Consider the following 6000-nt stretch of genomic DNA (forward strand, 5'->3'; position numbering starts at 1 on the left):
TCTAGGGGTCGGGTGTAACTTTCCAGTTTTGCCCATCAATTTCTAAGGTCTAGGGCAATACTGGAAATCTGGTCCAGTTCATAGATTCAATTAATCCTACACTGTATGTGCCTAGGGTCTCACCCTAGCAGCTGAGACAGGCCACCCCAACTGACTTGGTGGCACCACAGTGTCAGCCTTGTCAGGATAGGTCTCCCCAGACCGACCCACTGGCTGTGAACATTCTAAACTAACACGAGTCTCATTAAGTGTCCAGTTTAAGGGTAATACACAAAAACATACTAAGAGAACATGAATCAAATATGCACTTTTATTCATTTACAATAAACTCATAAAGTACATCATCTTGATTGAACCTAAGTGGATCAGTCTATTAGACAGTTTTGTATGCCCTTAGCTTCAATCAAAATGATGTACTTTATGAGTTTATTGTAAATGAATAAAAGTGCATATTTGATTCACGTTCCCTTGGTATGTTTCTATGTAATACCCTTAAACTAGACACTTAATGAGACTCTTGTTAGTTTAGAATGTCCATAGCCAGTGGGTCGGTCTGGGGAGACCTATCCTGACAAGGCTGACACTGTGGTGCCACCAAGTCGGTTGGGGTGGCTTGTCTCAGCCACCGGGGTGAGACCCTAGGCACTTACAGTGTAGGATTAATTGAATCTTTGAACAAGACCAGATTTCCAGTATTGCCCTGGACCTTGGAGATTAATGGGCAAAACTGGAAAGTTACACCCGACCCCTAGACTCGATTATGATACTGCACTAGGTGTTGGATTGGGTTGTCTTTGATGTACCAATCAATGAGATCCTTAGTGGGGGTCAAAACCTGGGTATGTTGGGACAGTCTGAGAATTCATCTGAGTGGGTGATCATAGTGACAGGATCAGCCTCTTTGTCGGACAAAGGTAATGATCGGGGATGCACTTTCACTAATGGAAACCAAGACTGCCGGCAGCCGATTTCAATCGTTGAGATTTGTCTTGCAAAATATATTTTATATGAGATATAAAAGTATATAAATTATGGTTTCGAAATGATTAGCAAAAGGTTTTAATTCCTGGGATCCATATAAGTAGAGAGTGCAACACTGTTCCTTGCAGCCGAGGGAGAGGTCCTCTCTTGTTGGGCAGTGTATGATCATTATGGGCTAAGAGGATAAGTGTAAGATCATTGAGGATAATACCTGATGGGATAATCTTGCATCTGCCCATAGTCCTTGGGTGTTACAAGGTGGCTTGGCCCAGGAACCACTTAGGGTAAGTGATGGGCCCATAGAGCCCATCTGATGGGTTTCAGGGGGTGCACTGTCCATAACAGTGTATTCGGCCAGGCCTTATAACAAAGGCTGGGCTGAACCCATGTGGCTGATGTGTAGATCAATGTTTGGATCCCACACCATACAAGGGAGCCCAACTAGGCAACAGTTTGGAAGGCTAAATGAATACATAACCTTAAATGGGCCTTAAGCCCATTTCTAACTGGGCTAATTTGATTAGTTACTTATGGGGCAATTTTTGAGATGGATCAGCTGATAGGATTGGGCCCACACCCTATCCACTTAGAGAGTCCAAGATCTAAATAAGATTTAGATCTGGAAACTTCCTAATTAGATTAGGAGATGGCTGATCTAATCTGCAGATAAGATAAGGGTTATCCCTTATCACTTAAAGGGACTTTTAATCCAAATATGATTTAGGTTAGCAACTCCTAATGGGATTAGGAGCTGATCCCTTTTAAATCTACAAAAGAAAGAGGGGGTGGCAGCCTTTCAACATGCAAGCAATACACATTCTTGTCTTCAGAGCTGAAATCACAAGAAGAGAGAATCTACACCCTGCAAATACTCTCTTGCCGCCTTGCCGCCTCCTTCCTGCAGCCACTGCCTACAACAGTTCAATCTCCAATTCTTGGGAGAAATCAAGATTGGATCTTGATTCCAATCTTTTGGAGAAAAGATTGGTGGGAGTTGTATTCACAAGCCGTACAAGTGATTCTTGAGAAGGATCAAGTTCTTTTGGAAGAACACTACTGATTCTGCTCCACCCTGCACTGCGCCATCTTCAGTGGGAGCAGATTTTGAATCCTTCCTTGGGCGTGAGCACCTCCATTGGGAGATACTACTTCTGTGTATCAGGTATTATCTCTCCCTACTCCTTTTGGTTCAGATCTGGTTCAGTTTATGGTTCAAGAATGATCATTGAAAGTATGATTTTCTAAATAGGGAATTTGATTCCCAATTGAAGGGAGAGAAAAATTTTTGAATTTCGCCACCTTATTCCGCAATCTCTAGGCATCCATGTGATGGATTTCCTATTCCATCAGTGGTATCAGAGCCCAGGTTCAAATCTTGAACCATTCTGTTTCAGATCTGAACCTGCACAAATAGGGAGAAGGCGTTCTACCCAATTTGCGCAGATATGGGTTTTGGGAAATTTGTTCCCAAAATTGATGGACAAATAATCTGAAATTAATTTTATATAAATCTGATTATTATTTAGAATAGTTCTATGTGATTTTCTTGATTTATGGGTCGTTCGTACATGAGGAGATTGAATTCTTGATTTGCGCAGGGAGAAAGACAAGATTTGTAGTTTCTTGAATTTATTTATTACATTTGGTCTGTAAATAATTTTTTTTTTTATTTTTAGACTCAATGTATAGGCATTCGATCTGATGTAATTATTAATAGAAATACGATTTCTATTTATTTTATTTTGGATTGAAGATGGCAGCGCAAAGAAGGATATTTCGCAGATGGGACATTCGCTATCTGCGATTTGCAGTTTGTGAAACTGCAATATGTGATCTAACCTCTCTTTTGCAGGATGGAGTGTGCGAACAGCCCTGATTAACTAATTCTTGATTTTCTTTTATCAGTTATTTAATTTCAGATTGTTTTCTTGAATTCAGGATTTAATTAAAGATCAAACCCTAGACCCATTCAAACCAAGATTGGTTCAAAGCTGTTTGGACAAAATCTAGGGTTTAATCAAGGCTGAAAGTCAGCCCTAATTTTCCCACTAATGGGCCTGAGGATTGATATTTAATTAAATGGTTAATTCGGCCCAACCTGTAAAGGCCCAGTTTTAAATAGTTAAAATTGCTAAAAGCCCACTTCAAAGGATAAAGCTATATGGGCCGAACTGGGTAACCCTAATTCGGCCCATATACCTAGATAATATTAATGGTTAATATTATGGATTTTCAACAGGCTTCCAATGGGCCTTATAGATAATTAATTGATTGGATCAATTTATCCCTGCATGAGATGTTTGGATGTGTGATGTGCTGCGTGCATGGGCCATAAGTGCTTGACCCATGCTCATTCAACAGTGGTTCTTGTGCACACCATGGCTGAATGCACATCATTGCCATGGTGTCCCTTTTGGTCATTGGATGACCTCCCTCAGTGGTGGGCCCCACACCTCATCAAGAGGTTATGTGCGGAACCCTAGCTGATTAAAGGCCCACCAAAATCTGACTTTATGAAAGTCAGTGGGAGCCACTTTGGTTTGACCTAAATCAAACTAGGACGTAATAATTGTTCCTTCCAGCTAATATGAGTGCAACTGATAGGGAGATTCATATGATGAACTCTCTAAAGGCCTTCCATCATTAGCATGAGGATGGGTCCTTCAGCAATGAGGAAACGTGCCAGAAAATGGGCTATCCATTTGCTGTTGGGCTTGTCTAAGTGTTTCATAAGATTATAGGGGCGTCATAGACCGATGTGGGAGGGGCTTCACCAGAAAATGGGAACTCTCTCATGGTACCTTGGCATTCACGAATATGATGGGTAAGCACTCACTGGACAGAAAGGTTTACCTGATGAGGGGATATGATCCTTCATAGAAAGGCGGTGGGGTTATCCAGCTGAAACAGTTAGCTCCATGCACCTTATGTGATTTCCCACATTTCTAGAGACAACCCGTAGTCTCCGTCACTGAGAGAGGAGGGAAATCTCAGAGATGAATAAATGGAAATGGATCATAGATTAAAATCCATATCTATGAAATGAACATGAATCAAATTAGGTTGTGGACTGATGTTTGTTCTTTTATCAGAAAATGGCAAATGGATCTTTTGCAAATCTTCTTGATGACAACAAGCTTAAGGGCCCAAACTATGCCGACTGGTACAGGAACCTTATGCTGGTCCTAGCTTCTAAAAAGCTGGACAAAGTGGCAAAGAATCCTGCCCCAAAGCGTCCGGGTGACAGGGCTTCTGAGGCCCGAAGGAGAGACTATCAGGAATGGGAGGAGAAAAACTCCCTTGCCCGGTGTTACATCATTGCCTCCTTGGACAACCCAATACAGAGGCAGTTTGATCAGATCGAACTTGCCAAGGACATATTGGATAGTCTCAGGACGATGTATGAAGAGCAGAATCTTTCTACTCGACAAAAGGTCTTGAAATAGTTCATGACCACGCAAATGTCCAAGGGCCAACAAGTTCACGACCATTGTCTTCGGATGATGGGTTACATCAACGAACTGGAGGCTCTTGGATCCGGGCTGGATTTTGCAACCCAGATAGATGCTATCCTTAATTCTTTGCCTCCTTCCTTTAATCCGTTCATCATGAACTATAACATGAACAAGCTGAATGTCAGCTTACAAGAGCTCAGCAATATGTTGCAAAGAGCAGAAGAACTTATTAGAAAGGATGAGCCTGTAGCTATGCTTGTTGAAGCTAGCAAGACGGGCAAGAGAAAGAGGAAAGCAAAGAAGCCTCAGAAGAAAGCCACTAAGGGTAAGAAGTAGAAGAAAGACAAAGCATCGGATGCCTATCACTTCTGCAAGAAGACCGGCCACAGGAAAAGGAACTGTCGTGCCTACCTGAATCCAAGAAAGGTAATTTTGAATCTTGTGTTATAGAAATCAATTTATTGGTAGCTTCTGCGTCCTGGTGTATTGACTCCGGGACTTCAACTCATGCATGTAACTCACTACAGGGGTTCAAGGTAAGCAGAAGGCTGAGTGAAGGAGAAGTTACACTTTACTTGGGGACTACTGCAACTGTTGCAGCTGCGGCAATAGGAACTGTGGAGTTAATTTTTAGAGAATGAATAATTGTACTCAAAGATTGTCTTTATGTACAAAATTTAAGGAGAAATTTGATTTCTGTTTCAAAACTGTGTGCAGATGGTTATTCTATCTTCTTTAGTAATACGATTACTATTAAAAGAAATAACATATTCATCGCATATGGGAAACTAGAGAACGGTCTCAATGTTCTACATCCTTCTCTAGAAACTAACATAATCGAAACTACGTCGGCTGAAATCCCCAAGAAGAGAGACCGTGATACAATTAATTCCACGTGTCTATGGCATTACCGACTTGGCCACATCGGTGATGACCAAATCACAAGGTTGGTAAAGGATGGTCCTTTGGATTTTCTAACTGTAGAAGATCTTCCCACCATTTAACGGTAAGCCTGAAAGATGTCTAGGCCAACTTGACCTAATACATACTGATGTATGTGGTCCCCTGAGTGTTAGGACACAAAATCAACATGTGTATTTCATCACCTTCACAGATGATTTATCACGACATGGTTACGTGTACCTAATGAGGTACAAGTCTGAATCCTTTGAAAAGTTCAAAGAGTTTAGAGAAGAGGTCGAGAAACAGTTGGGGAGAGAAATTAAAGCCCTTCGATCTGATCGAGGTGGCGAGTATCCCTCTGACGAATTCAGGGACTACTTAAAGGACAATGGGATAGTATCACAATTAGCTCATCCTGCTACACCACAACTTAACGGTGTTTCAGAGAGGAGGAATAGGACCTTATTGGATATGGTCCGGTCACTTCTCATACACCCAGAGTTACCAACATCCTTTTGGGGTTACGCATTAGAAACTACGATTTACGTGCTGAATCAGGTTCCAACCAAATCGGTTCCGAACACTCCATATGAACTTTGGACTAGAAAGAAACCAAGTGTCAGACACTTGAAGATTTGGGGTTGTCCAGCACACGTTAAAA

The sequence above is a fragment of the Nelumbo lutea genome, chromosome 6, assembly GCF_056320005.1.
Source record: "Nelumbo lutea isolate HS-2025 chromosome 6, American lotus-T2T, whole genome shotgun sequence".
NCBI classification, from domain to species: domain Eukaryota; kingdom Viridiplantae; phylum Streptophyta; class Magnoliopsida; order Proteales; family Nelumbonaceae; genus Nelumbo; species Nelumbo lutea.